Below are 16,304 nucleotides of genomic sequence, written 5' to 3'. Positions count from 1 at the left end.
ATAAGGCCTAGCCTCAGCTGGACAACCCCATATGTGAAGATGCCTAATACTAGGCTTCTTTCCTGTCCACAGCTCATAAGGGGTTTTGGCTATTGCTTTACTAGATACCCTATTAAGGATATATGTTGCAATCTTTAGTGCCTCACCCCAAAGGGATTCTGGTAGAGAAGAATGACTAATCATACTTCTTACCATATCCTTAAATGTTCTATTTCGCCTTTCCGCTACACCATTCATGCTAGGTTTGCCCGGCATAGTGTATTGCGGGACGATTCCACATTCCTCTAGGTATTTGGCAAAGGGCCCTGGACGTTGTTCACCTGATCCATCATATCTACCGTAATATTCACCATCACGAACAGATTTGATAGTCTTAATTTTCTTTCCAAGTTGAAGTTCAACTTCAGCTTTGAAAGACTTGAAAACGTCTAAGGATTTAGACTTCTCATGAATTAAATATAGGTACCCATATCTTGAATAGTCGTCTATAAACGTAATAAAATATTGTTGTCCATTCCAAGAGGTCGTAGGGAATGGACCACAAATGTCTGTATGTATTAGTTCTAAGACGTATGAGTATCTGTTGACACATAATTTTCTTATGTTTGTCTGTTTTCCCTTAATACATTCCACACAAACGTTGAAGTTACTTAAATCAAGGGAATCAAGAATTCCATCTGACACAAGTCTCTGAATTCTCTGTTTAGAGATGTGAACTAAACGCTTGTGCCATAACGTAGCAGAATTCTCATTTCATTTACGCTTTGTACCACATGAATTAGATAACAGGATCTTGTTAAATGAAGCAAAAGAATCAAGAATATATAGATTATCAATTAAAGAACTGGTACCAATAAGCTTAGAATCTTGAAAAAAACTAACTTTATTATTTCTAAAAGAACAAGAAAAACCAAATTTGTCCAAACTGGAAATAGAAACTAAATTCCGTCTAAATGACGGTACAACAAAAGTCTCATTCAGATCCAAATAACAACCAGTTTTTAAAAGTAATCTAAAATTTCCAATAGCTTCAACTGGAACTGCTTTGCCATCGCCCACATAGACGAATCTTTCAGCATCACTTGGCGGTCGGCTCCACAGGCAACCCTGCATTGATATACTTATGTGAGTAGTAGCACCAGAATCTATCCACTAAGTATCAATAGGTACAGAAGCTAAATTAACTTCAGAACAAACCAAAGTAAGAAGTTTACCCTTCTTTACACGCCACTTGGCGTACTTGGGACAATCTTTCTTGAAGTGACCTTTCTTTTTGCAGAAAAAAACAAGGATTTTCAGTAGCTTATTTCTTGTTTTTATTCTGCTGAGATGTCCCTTCTACAGCATCCACAATTCTCCTTTTCTTCTTATCACGAGAGCCTATTGCCAAATGAGTACTTTCTATCATTTCTCTCTTAATCCTATCTTCTTCTTGCACACATTGTGAGATAAGCTCGTTAATACTCCATTTATCCTTTCGAGTATTATAGCTTATCTTAGACTGAGTGAATTATGCAGGAAGAGAGATAAATACTAGATGCACGAGTAAATTTTCATTTATCTCGATATCAAGTGCCTTTAATTTACATGCGAGATTGGACATTTCCATAATGTACTCTCTTATGTTTCCATTGCCCTTATACCTCTTAGAAGTTAAATAAATCAAAAGACTACTTACTTCCCCTTTCTCATTTTTAGCAAAATATTTCTCAATTTGAGCAAGGAACTTATTGGCATTTTCACTTTCTGTGATAGAGCACCGAAAAGACTCCGGAATGGAGTGCCTAATGATCATCAGACACATGCGATTTGATCGTTCCCACTTTTCTATATTAGCTGTATTTGGTTGTTCCTCAGTAGAAGTAGGTTTATCGGTCCTTAATGCAAGGTCCAAATCCATACACCCACAAGTATCTCTAGGCTTTCTTTCCAAATCTTGTAGTTCGATCCATTCAACTTAGGGATTGAACTTAGATTTCCATATATTTGAGTAAGATCAACTGAAACAATAAACAACAAAACATATGCTCACGATTAAAACATAACAAAATAATTTCACATATGTGGTGGGCCCCTTTAACAAGATACCTAGCACAAAAAAAAAAAAAAAAAAACTAACTGTAAATGGTACTCTCAACGTAGTAATCAAAGTATTGACAATTAACTTTGTAAAAAAAAAAAAAAATAGCCTTTCTTTGGACCGACTACTTTTCACATGAGCAATCTTTATGTCACATACTCATTACCACATGTATACCCACAATTTGGCCAAATAATTATCTTCCTTTGGGCCAATAATTATCCGCATAAATTCATGAATATGCACATCTTATATTTCATAATTAAAACGATCTAGATAATAGAGGCTACTTTGGTAACATATTATTTTTGACCAATCCAATCTAAAATATAAGATACAATAATATAATAATATTATTATACAAAAAAAGTAAAGGAGGAAGAACACCAAATAGTCTTTTACAAAATTCACTTAATAATTGCATACACATAATACAATTAAAGTAACATACACATGTGAATATCACAAAAATAATCAAATTGTAGATTTTAATTCACAAACATATCAATCAAGAACTAAGAACCCTTTTCAAGAATTTCACCAAGTTATTAATCAATAAAACTTAGAAACGTGGGCAAGAAGTTCAATCAGCAATTAATCCAAATAGTTGACAAATTCAATATTATCAAACTATTAAAAAATAAATTCATTAAATTCAATCATTTTTTTTTTTTTTAACTGAAAAGTTATGTTAATACTTAATTGATGAATATGAGTTTCAAAAAAAAAAAAAAAAACAGTGACAACATTAACTTTTCTATTATTAATCAAATTTAAAATTGAACTCATAAAGTCATCCATTAAGAATTAAAGAAAAAAAACTGATAATTAAAACCAAGAACCGTCGGCAAGACTTTAATCGGTAATTGACCGATACCTTTGCCCAACGGCAACTCCAATCAGTCATTAACCGAAAGTCTTGATGGGTAAAACTTGTAGCAACTAAGACCTAACTCCTTCGATCGGTATTTAGTTTTTTTTAGTAGATTTCATCACATTGGTGGACTTTTGTCAAGAATGTTGAACTGAACATCCTTAATTTTGACAATAATAAAACTAAGTTTTTTTTTCCTTAAAAAAAAACTTTTAGGAAACCACGTTCAATCAAAATAATCAACCAAAAAAAAAATCACTTTAATCTACCACTAGCACATCATTCATAATCGGTGATGATATGCCAAATACTACATACAAGAATACGGGTTGCAAGAACACATATTACCAAAGACAAAAATTACCATCAAGATTTCCATCCTACCGTCGATGAGTTTACAATGCTGCTATAGTAAGCCGACCATTTTTTTAAAAAAATTCTTTAAATTCTTTACCGAAACCAAAATTTAATCAACAATGCCAATGGAAAATGCATAAACTAACAATCCAACATGAAATTCATGTTCTGATACCATTTATTAGCATAAATTCTTTATATCTATATTGAATAGATAAACCCTAGGATCATTCATGTCAAATTGTCAAGAATAACATACCGAATTCCATTGCAAAATTGATGATAGCTTCAAGATGATGATGGATAACTATGGTCTTCCTCAACCAAATCTCTGAATATTCATAATGGGATCTCTCTTTAGATGGGATTCAAGAAAGACTGAGTGCTTATATTGTTTTGGTATATCAGGGACCATAGCCCTAAGGTCTCTTTATATACTAGTTCAATTAGGATTCCCATTAAACCCTAATTAACTAGGAATGGGTTTCTACTCATTAAGTCCATACTCAATTAGGAATCTAGGGCCTTAATTAATTAGATCACATAATAGGGCCCAATCTAATAAAATAATCCAATGTGATAAATTATTAATCCACATACATAGCCCATACTTTAATTAAACATATTATTATTTAAATATGTCTAACAATTTGTGCCTTCATTCAAATTCAACCTAGTGTCGGTCAGTGCTCTCACAACAAATTTGTTTGTGGTTATTCAGTTTGTAATGGTTCTTGTATGATTTAGGACAAGTTTTCTTCGAGGATGATTGGTAAAGCTGATCTTTCGCAAGGTTTATACTTGATTCATGATGTTTCTTTGCCTGCCTCTCGCAACCAAGTCTGTAATATTGTTCGTACAAGTTCTTCTGTTAAATTTGATGTTTGGCATAATTGCCTTGGACATCCATTCGTTAAAGATTTACTTGTTTTGAAGAGTTTTTTCCCTGGACTATCTGTCAATAATGATTGCATGCAGTCTTACTCTTATTTAGCTTGTTCCTTAGCTAAACAATGATTATTGTTATTTCAATTAAATAATCATTTTTCTACTCAAAAGTTTGATTTGATACATTGTGACGTATGGGGTTCTTATCAATCTTCCATACGTGCTGGTTATAAATAATTTCTTACATTAATAGATGATCATACTCGATATACATGGATTTTTTTTCTTCTTTTGCGTGCAAAGTTTGATGTGATTAAGATTATTCCTCGATTCTTCAAGTGTAAGACCTACATTTGTTTATATCAATATGAGACAAATACAAAAGAATACAAATAAAATATTTTCAACACCAAAATATAACCCAAAAAAATATTCTACAAGTACATTAACCACCAAATAAAAAGATGAAAACAAGACAATCAAACAAGTTCATATCCTTAAACTAATTTTTATTTCGACACTTCCAAATCTTATGAACCGTAATCAACAACAATACCTAAATTTTTTTATATTAAACTTTGAGATAAACTAAAAACAAAATATTAAAATATAATTTTTTTTTTTTGAAATAAAGTTCTAATATACACTTGAATCACACCCAGTAAAGCTAACAAACAAGCACATATTTTTTAAGTAATTTTATTCCAACATTTCAAAATCTCAAGAAATTTAATCATTGGAATAAAAACCAAATGAATGAAATAACTTTAGATTACTAAACTGGAAATAAATATAAAATGAAAATTTTACCGTTGGAGCAAGCAAACAACTAAAACAACCCACACAAAGATTGTGAAGAGCTTCACTCAACCCACAAGCTTGAACGAATCTAACCTGGAGCTCAAAATTGGAACAATTTAAAAAATAAACTTGCACGGCTAGATCTAAAGACCCATGAGTAGATCGAACAAATAGACGACTAGATCTGAAAAACCCACGACCAAATCTGCAGATTCGACACCGGCAACGAGGTGCACCTCAGATTTAACCGCATAAGCGAGATATTCAAAGTTACACGCGATTGGTGACTGCAGATTTGACTGCACGAGCAAGACTAGTTGACCGCAGATCTGACGACGACGATGAGGTGAACCTAGCATGACTGCACGACCACAGGTCTGAACATTGATGACAAGCTGACCGCATATCTGACCGAATGAGCAAGACGAGCTTACCACAGATTTAATGCCAGTGACGAAGTGAACCTCAGATTTGACTGCATGGCCGCATATCTGAACATCGACGATGAACGGACTGCAGATCTGAATGTTGGCACCTCCACGAACAGATTAAACAAACAAAGTTGACGATGGTGAGATCTGCACCTCTCCACGAACGAAGTGAGAAATGAGAGAAGTGAGATTTGGTCAGATGGAAGAGGGTTTGGAGGAGAGAAGTGAGAAAGCAAAGGTTAGATTTAGTCAAATGGAAGAGAGTTTGGAGAAGAGAAGTGAGAAAGGAAAGAGAAGAAAGATTGAGAAATGAAAAAGAGAGGATATTTTTACTAAAGAGAAAAAAAAATAAATTGGCACCTACAATGTCGGTTTTAAGTCAATATTGTAGTCTAATTAAAAATAAATATTTAATGTGGGTTTAAAATTGACATTAAAGATATCCTCTTTTTTCAATCGACATTATACATTCTTTTTTATTTTTTTCAACCGACATTAAAACCTAAATTTCTTGTAGTGTTGATTCGATACATGCATCTCTTCCAACTTCAATATAACACCAATATCTTGAGATGCTTCAAAAATTGAAAATCCTTTTAGAACAACCAATTAAGAGAACAAAAATGGGGAATGAATGACAACTCCATGTGTTGGTGAAAAATATTGAAGAAAGCTCTGTTTTTATAATAGTTCAAGGTGAGAGTTATAATAACTCTTTGAATTCTAAAATTTTTAATCTTCAAATATTTTAATATAGCTAAAGTGAAAATTAAACTATTGTAAATGGAAGGAAATTTTTTTTTAAATCTAACATTATAATATTAACTATATATTTATTATTGATAATTATAGATTAATTAAGGAAAATATTTACAAGATATAGCAAAATTTTAGAATTATCAATGATAGACATTGATAGACACTGATATTATTCTATCAATGTCTATCAATGTCACTGTCTATCAGTGTCTATCAGCATCTATCATTAATAGTTCTAAAATTTTGGAATATTTTGGTTCATTTTTCTATATTTAAAAACAACCAGTTAATTAATTAATTTACTATTTATATTCAATCGATAATGACATATTGTGCAATTACGTCAAATAAAGAAGGGACAAAAGTGTTCGAAAATTTTCCTACATCCACACCTTTTGATATATTATATATAAAAAATTGTGAGATAAATATATCTTCATTATTAATATAGATATATACATGGTTAACATTTATTTAAGGGAAAAAATACATTTTTAGTTCATGAAGTTTGGTTTAATTTTCATTTAGGTTTGAAAAATTGTTAAGATGACTTGTCATTCAAAATTCGAATGTTAAACAGAGAGCACTAACAAGAATTGTAATAATAAACAAAAACAAGTAAACGAACACAATAGTTGATAATCCAATACAGTCTGGGGAATAGTATGCCTAGAAAAGATAATCCACTAATACTGAGCAATTTACAATGTAGTATTTATATGTAATACATAAACTACTACAATGGCTCACGTAGAGTTCAACTCTCAAGTCACCTAGGCTCCCCCTAGATGTGAGACTCACTCTCAAATGTACTTAGATTCTCCCTAAACTTGATGATATTAATCATGAAACTTCTCTCACGATGATATCTTTTCGTTGAGTTAGTGAACTCCCTTCACTGATAAATCTTAGGATCCCCCTAAGATGGAGAACTCACTCTCTAAAGCTAAGTCTTAAGCTCCCCCTGAGATTGGTAATCCTTTCTCTGACAGCTAAGGCTTATGATCTCTCATGATAATCTTCCACCTCTTGCAATCATCGAATGAAGAACTTGCATAGCATAATAATGAACAATGAGCAAGTACACAATGTAGAACAGTTCGATCAAGGTATAGAAATCGCCTTGCTCTCAAAAATATAATTCGTTTCTTTAAAACGACTCTCAGTAAATCACATCTTTTATACACAAATTCAGAAAAGGAAATAACTCTCAAATAAGAGAGAGAAGATAATCCATGCTTCATTAAAAGAAAATATCAGAAAAAACTAATCTGTTAGATTTTTCTAGATAAGGAAAAAATATTCTACAGGAAAATATTCTGATGTCTAAATCCGATATTAAGATACTTTGAGATATCTACATAAACCAACACCTTAGAAAAATATAAAGCTAATCAAATGAAATCTCCAACAAGGTTCTTGAGTTTTTGTACATGACGCTTGCTATATTTTGGTACCACTCTAGATCCCTCTGATAATTTTCTGTTAATTACTAACAAAATGTTGACTTGGCACCCATCTTTATTTTAAAAAAAAAAAATCATTTTCCTAGATTTTCAGTTATTAAATTCTTTAAAAAAAAATTAAAAAATATGTTTTTTTCTATTTCTCTCCCTCTTTTTTCTCCTTTCATGGTTGTCGCTGCCACCGGCTTCCAAATTGTAAATCCTTCTTTTTCACTTCCTGTTCACTTTCCTTTTCCCTTCTTTCCTCTTATTCCCTCTTGATCGTTTTCATAAAAAAATTATAATAATGAATGTTTCTTTCTGACAATGTCAAAAAAAAAAAGATATTGATATTACGGTTATCTCACACAAAATAACTATGTAAATCACAATACTCCAACAATTGCAAAGATAAACGGTAAAGCACATAGATAAAATTTAAGAGACAAAACACAATGTTTGGTAACTCAGTTCAATGATATGCCCAGAAAAAATACTTTTACTAATATGGAAGTCAAGCAACTACAAAATTGTACTTATTTTTAAATAGGTGGCAAATGTAGTGACACACGAATAGCTTAAATCGATGAATAAACACTTAGACTCCCTGTAAATGTAAGACTCCCTCTCAAGGTGACTTAGGCTTCTCCTAAGTGTGAGACTCACTCTCAACTATAATCTTTCCACCTTCAAATGAAGATCACTCTACTGGATGACTTAGACTACCCCTAGGTTTAAGAATTTCTTCTCAAACAATGATACCTTAGGCTCCCCCTAAGATCAAGATAACCTTAATAAAATAGCTATTTGAGCTTCAGAATGATCTAGAGCAAAACCTTAAGATCTATAGAACCTTTTTGCTTCACCATCTCTAAGATTGATACCCAACCACTTGTTTGGCTACCGTACAGAACAAAAACTTCAATCAAAATACTCAAAAGCAGCAATCCTAGCAAGAAAACAACTTGCTCTTAAATAAGCATAATGGAAAAGGAAATTAGCCCCATTCAAAATCTATAGAACTTATATAAGGAAAACATCTAAGAGAAATAAACATGCAGAATTTTCTAGATAAAGAAAGAAATTATCTGTAGGATTAGAATTTTGAAAGAGATCCTGTAAAACATTTCCTGAGAAATCAAAAGCAAGCCAAAGAACAAAAGCCAAGCAACCTTAAAGAAATATAGTCATCAAAATCTCTAATAGATAATAATGAAAGACCACTCTAGATTTTCTAATTTGTCAATCCACAACCAAAACTGAATTTAACAGTTGAATTTTCTTTTTTTTTTTCCTCGAAAAATATAAAGAAGAAGAAAGGGAGAAAAGGGAGAATGAAGAAGAAGAAAGAAGAGAAGGAGAGTGAAAAGGAAAAGAAGACATAATAATGAAGAAAGAAAGAAGAAGGGGAAGAGGAATAAGAAATAAAAAAGAAGTACATGTTACCCTTCTATTAAGAACGAATAACCTTACATGGATTTAAAACCTGTTTGGATTGACTTAGGAAAAAAAATTCAAAAATTCATTTTTATTTAAATACTTTTGAAAAAAAAAAAAAACTGTTCAAAATAAAGGCATTCGTGTGTTTGGCAACTTTTATCAAGAAGTTTTTATATACATAAATTTGTTTGATTTGTTAGATAATAAGATCTTATGGTAATTTTAAGTATTTTACAAATTAGGGAGAGATTAACCATTAAACACTTTAAAGTCATTTTTCTAAAAGTTGATTTCAAGTGTCTATCCTAAACCAACTTATTTTATAAACTCGTTTTTTCAAAATATATTTTAAATGGTTGTTAAAATATTATAACCATACACAAACTATTATAACCAACAAATTATTATAATTCACAAACTATAATAATCTTCAATTATAATAACCAATTCAGCAACCATCCATTTATCCTCAGTTTAAAAATGGTGGATCGCAGTCATGTCTCAAACATATTTTTGAGATTCATCTTAAAAATGTGATCAATTCTCCCACCATATTCTATAGCAAATGGGAAATTATTTAATGTTTCTTTCAAGTAAGAATTAGGCAAAGAAGCATAAAAGAATATGTAATAAATTTTATAGTAATGGAAAATCGTTTCAGAAGCCACTTCATCTCTCAGTCTCTCATGGCAACTTAAGTACAAAAGAGAAAAAGGGAAACAGAACCCTAATAAAATATGTGTTCTTTATACATGGTGGAATTTTATAGGCATTATTAAATAATCATGCAAATATCTGTGAAGAACTATCGTCAAGATAATGCTTGATGAAGAAAAATTTAGGTTGGGAGTCCCATATGGAGGAATAACATTTTTGCTTAACTGAGAAATTTTCAAATCTTAGGGATCATTTGGTTAGTAGGCTTGGGGTTGGTATTAAGTTCATATATGGTATAGAAAATAGGTTTGTTGCGTCTGAATTTGTTATACGACCTTGTGCTTACATTGTATAAATTTGAATTTCTTAAAAATATATGTTTGTGATAAATTTAAAAGTTGTTACAAATAATAGGTAATTTGTTAAAAAGAGAAGGTTAAACCTAATTGTAAAAACATTTGGCCCTGACTACAAGCCAAGCAACTAAAAAAAAAAAGTAATCCTCAACATTCTTAATTAAGATCATGTGCATAGTTTAACCAATATAAAAGTGCCATATCTCAACCAATATAAAATCTAAAAATATTGACTAAGAGGTCAAAAGTTCAAATCATTCAGTTTTGAATCAATTATTAAATAACACTATTTTCACATTACATTTTAAGTTTTTTTTCTTCGCTTTTGTGTAAAGTTTACTAAAATCTAGCAAAATGGTAGTGCAAGTGGAAGATGGGATCCAAAGGCAGGTATTGATGTGATTCTAGTTCCAATTATAATCTTACTTTTGAGGTTAATGACATAGGCAAAAGCACACTGTAGTGCTTGCCTCTTGAACCTTGTTTGAGCTGCATATCCAAAATTAATAATTTTTTTTGCATCTGCCCCTCCTTAATAACCACTAAGCTAGCACACTATAGAGAAGCTAAGGCATCCTCGTTTTCTATATAAGGTGATGGATGGATGCATTCTAGGCATTCCTATCCATTTGGCTATGGCTATCCCTAGAGTTTTGTGCTTTGGCTTTCTTCTCTTTGTGAGTTTAGGCTTAGCTTCGGCTGCCAGAATTCTTCTTGATTATGATCCACGTACTCGTCATTACGATTATGATCGTCCTAGTCCAAGAGTAGGGTACGATCCTAGCCATCGTGATGGATCCTATGATAATTCATATGGTGGAGGCTCCAATAGAGGATATGGAATTGGAGACTCTGCTCTTGGAGGTTCCGGACGATACGAAGGTGGTGGAGAACATAATCCTAGATATAGAGATGGAAATGATGATCGTGGGGTTGGATATGGTAATGGTGGTGGATATGGAGGTGTAGGAGGACATGGTGATGGTTATGGTAGCAATGGCGGTGGAGGCTATCGTTATGGCCCTTCCCTTGGAGGTTCAGGATATGGAAATGGCAATGGATATGACCAAGGAAGAGATCATGGAGTGGGTTATGGAAGTAAAGGAGGTCCTGAGTCTAGCAATGCCTATGGAGATTCACGTGGATATGGAGCACGTGACAATGGCTATGGAGACTCACGTGGGTACGGAGCACGTGACAATGGGTATGGGAGTGGTGGAGGAGTTGGCGGTGGCTATGGAGTAGGAGGCCATGGTGGTAGTAGTGGAAGTGGTGGTTATGGTAATGGAGGAGTGCATGGAGGAGAATATGATAATAGCAAAGGAAGTGGAGAAGAAGGAGGTTATGATGGTGGATATGCACTCAAAAACTCCATCTCAAATAAGAATTGAGAATCCCTTTTATAAGTAATGAACCCAATATTCTTATTATGTCAACAAAAATAAAAACATTGGGTAAGAGATCGAGAATTGATGTTGTTTTCTAAATATATGTTGAAGTTGCTTTTAATGAATGTCAAATTCGAAACAACGATTCAAAGTTAAATTTGAATTACGTAAGTGTATCGTGACAAATTGATTGGACCATACTTTATTTTGTTTTTCTATTAATTTTTATTAAATAAGATGGGTTCAGTCATCTTAAAATCAATTAATTGTAAAAAAATATTAGGAGTAACGCACCTATAGATTCCTTGATTTCTTTTCAATGTGGGATCCTCAACATTTTAAACAAATTGTTCTCGGTCATTTTGAACCGTAGGGCTTGCTATGTAATGAATGTGGAATTCAAATTGATGTTTCAATCTATGTCAAACTTGCTATGTAATGAATGTTGTTTTCTAGATCTATGTCGAACTTGCTATGTAATGAATGTGGAATTCGAATTGATTTTTAAATGATAAACAAATTGGATTACATTTATATGAGAAAAATTGATTGGGCCATACATGCTTTATTTTGTCAATCTACCCCTTTGCTTTTACACACTTCTAAAATAATATTACTTTTTCAATAAAAAAGTACGAAGAAGACTATTGATCTGCTTATACTTAAAAGCTTAGAAAGTATTTAAAAATATATAAATTTCTATTTCAATTCTCATTTGGTAACCATTTGGCTTTTTATTTTTGAAAATCAAGTTTATAATTAAATTCCCGGTCACTTCTAAATTTTATCTTGCATTGTGACTTTGTTATTTGTTTTATACCAATATGGTTAAAAATCAAGTCAAGTTTTGAAAATAAAGATTTAAAAAAAAACATAGTTTTTAGAAAGGGAAATTGTAATGGGTAGCTAAATAAGTTTAGGGTTTAGCAATTGTCTTTCACTTTTCAAACTTTGCAAATGTGGCATATGTGCAATCCCTAAGAATCATGTTTGCCATCAAGTAGATATTTGTTGGAAATGCGACCAAAATCCTACATTGGTTAGATAAGAGGAGAATCGTGAGTATATAAGTGAGAATGACTATTTTCATTGGTATGAGGCCTTTTGGGGTGAAACCAAAAGCAAAGCCATGAGGGTTTATACCCAAAGTGGACAATATCATACTAATGTGAAGATAGTTGGATAGGTGGTATGCTCGGGTGAAAAGGATATAAGTTATACGGATGGATGATTGGAGGCTCGGTGGTCCTTTGTTCGAGGGGAGGATTGTTGGGAATGCCACCAAAGTGGAGCCTCGAAAGTAGTCATGGTTTGATCCGTGGTTGAACTTTTTATGCCTAGATATGAGTTAGACGGATGGATGACTAGAGACTTGTTGGTCCTTTGTTCGAAGGGAGGATTATTGGGAATGCGACCAAAGTCCCATATTGGTTGATAAGAGGAGGATCGTGGGTATATAAGTGAGCATCCTCAGTGCCGAACAAAGGTGTGTGATCCGTGGTTGAACTCTATTGGATAGGTGGTATGCTCGGGTGAAGAAGTTAGCCTAGATGTGAGATAGACAGATGGATGACTAGAGACTTGTTGGTCCTTTGTTCGAAGGGAGGATTATTGGGAATGCGACCAAAGTCCCATATTGGTTGATAAGAGGAGGATCGTGGGTATATAAGTGAGCATCCTCAGTGCCGAACAAAGGTGTGTGATCCGTGGTTGAACTCTATTGGATAGGTGGTATGCTCGGGTGAAGAAGTTAGCCTAGATGTGAGATAGACAGATGGATGACTGGAGGCTTGGTGGTCCTTTGTTCGAGGGGACGATTGTTGGGAATGCGACCAAAGTCCCACATTGCATGAGAACCACCCCATGCTTGAGTAAAGAGAAATCCCCACTTTCTCTTTTTTTTTTTCAAATTAATTTCTTTTAATTAATTCTGCAATTCATCAAAATGTGACTTAATTAATTCTCAATTAATCAAATCTAAAATTACAAAATCCAATTTCTTAAATTGAATTTAAAATTGGAAATTAATTTGTTTTTTAATTAATTAAACATATTAAATTAATCATATATCTACTTTTAAACATGAATCATATCCATGTAATTAATATTCAAATCATTATTTAAATATTGTAAACTCTCCAATTTCATTTAATTTCAACAAATTAAACCTTAATTATATCGAATATAAACCCTAATTTGAATTTGAACTTATTCAAATTTAAACCCTAATTTCAATTTGAACATTTTCAAATTGAAATTAAATTTGAACATTTCAAATTGATATCATTCCAAATTTACTCAATTTATTAATTCAAGGTGTTCATGTTATACGAGCTAGTAGAGGGACCTTATTGACCTACGGATCATGAGCTCCAATGATATAAGTGGCTAAAACTCTTTAGACCAAATTAATCAGTATTCGTTAACTACCAAGTCACGGCACTATAGCTCGATAGTTTAACTCTCCTCATTGTAGATATATTTGTGTCCACATGATTTAACCATAACTAGTAAGTTGACCCTTCACAGGTTGTTCATAATAACGACTGGGTCAATATGCTATTTTACCCCCGATAGCCTAATTATAAGAAAACATGCAAATATCGTTTAATCTAATGAAAAAACATTGTCTTAGCTAACACGAAGGTAGGAAAATAGATTAGAGTAATTAAACTTAGCTGACGATGGATATTGAAAAATTAAAGATCTAACATTGATTATATAAAAGCCAGAGACACAATGTTGTAACAAGATATAACTAACGAATTAAATAACTTAATAACAAACAATTTGAACAAAGTTAGAGTACCTCAAAGATTGATAACCTAGGTCAGTACAATGTCACCTACTCCAAGAGATTGTATGTCAGGTGAAAAGAAACTTCACTAAATAAAGAGTCAAGCAATTAAACGGAGATTTTAACTGATAGACTCCCTCTTCCACATCTCAAGTAAAGCTTACTTCCGTTTCAACTTATGTTCCTTTAAGTTTGAGCTCCCCTCACTTCTACATACACGCTTCTCTTGAGTTTTGATTGAAATCCTCTCAATACAATAATAACTACTTGTCTCGAGATCTTACTTTTTGATCCCTAAGTGATTTACTATACTCAACAACAATTCAATCTAGTCTAATTGACTGTCGATAATACCCTTAACGGAAAAGTATATAATGCTCAATAACAGTGCAAAAAATTCTTTTAGACATGGAATCTCTAAACTCAAAACCCTTAATACGCACACTCTTCTAATTCGAATGGGTTAATCCTAAACAGAAACCAATAAGCACAACATATAGTTCATCGGAACAACCTTAAAGAATCTTCCAAGGAAATTAAATATTATCTATAAGAACAATAAAGAAAATCAAAAAAAATAAAAAGAAAAGTAAATAAAAAAAATTGGGAAAAGAAAAAGAAAAGAAAAAGAACACATTCCAACTTATAAAGAAAAAATCATGCAGAATCAGCAAGGAGATAGCACAAGATACTTAACACAAAGCAACACATAATGCAAAGATATGTTGTCTAAATTTAACGTATAATAAAATTAGTCAATCGTATCGCAATAACAGGTATTAATTAATTTCACCTTTAACTTTATAATGTTTTTCTTATGACTTCTCTAAATCTTACCAAATCTTGCAAGACGGTGCAAAGTGGAAGATGGAATCAACTTAGGCTTACATAAATATTATGTTTTCTTTTAGTATCAAATCTAACTTTAAGGCCTAATTATATGAAAAAAGGCTCACCAAACAGTGCCATGTCTAGGCATTCTACCCATTTTCTACTTCTTTCCATGACTATCTTCGGAGGGTTGTGCCTTTCCTTTCTTCTTTTTGTAGGATTAGATTTAGCTTTGGCTACTTGAACTATGCTCTGTCTTGGCATTCTACCCATCCTCTAGTAGGCTTCTAAGCCATTCAGCCTCCTATCCTACTAGTTCTAGAGCAATAACTTCTGATTTCATAGTGGATATAGCTATGCAAGTCTGTTTTGCAGACTTTCATAATATTGTTCCTCTTTTGTTAAAAAAATATAACCACTTGTAGAGTTGACTTCATCATTATAGATAACTACGGATACGACCCGCTTTGTAGATGTTACAAGTGTTGTAAAGTGCTACAGATGGTCTGATCCTGAGCATTCTTGTGGAGACATGTGGGCGGGGGTATCCTATATAAAGGAGTTTGTATAAGACTTGACCACAAAATGTTTAGTCTCATTATATAACGTCGTTCATGATAGAGACTTTCATTTCACTAGGATGACCATAGGTCACATGACCTTAATCCGAAGTGAATTGGGAACTCCTGCCTATGAGCGCCGTTCTTTGATTTGTATGGGTGCGAGTTTGGCCAGATTACCGACTCAAACCTACCACTTTGAGGATTCGTCTGATTGGGGAGTTGGGAACTCAGCTACAAAAGACGAAATTCACTCATTCCCTGAAACAGGAGTAAGTAGATAGATCGCTCCCTTGAGGCTAATTCTAAGGCTTGAACGATGTGGCGCCACACACTTTCGCATGGCCCGAGAAGTGTTCACTCATAATAGGACTATGATGTATTGTTTATTAGAGGAATTAGTGGTACTTAAGGAGTTAGATATAACTATAGGGGCAAACGGTAAATTGACCCAACTGTACTTACGAGCGATCTGTGAAGGGTTATCATACTGTTGATTGGTTATATCCAATGGATGCAAAAATATATTTGTAGTGTGAAGAATGCAGCTGTCGGTCTTTAATGAAGTGTCTGACAGTTAACAGATGGCCGATATCGTGATTAAAGAGTTTAGTCAGTTATTCATGTACCATTGGAGCTT

This window comes from Benincasa hispida, unplaced genomic scaffold (assembly GCF_027475165.1).
Source record: "Benincasa hispida cultivar pf3 unplaced genomic scaffold, pf3_genome.v1.1 HicScf1544, whole genome shotgun sequence".
Taxonomy (NCBI): Eukaryota; Viridiplantae; Streptophyta; class Magnoliopsida; order Cucurbitales; family Cucurbitaceae; genus Benincasa; species Benincasa hispida.
Note: the sequence above shows the minus strand (reverse complement) of the source record.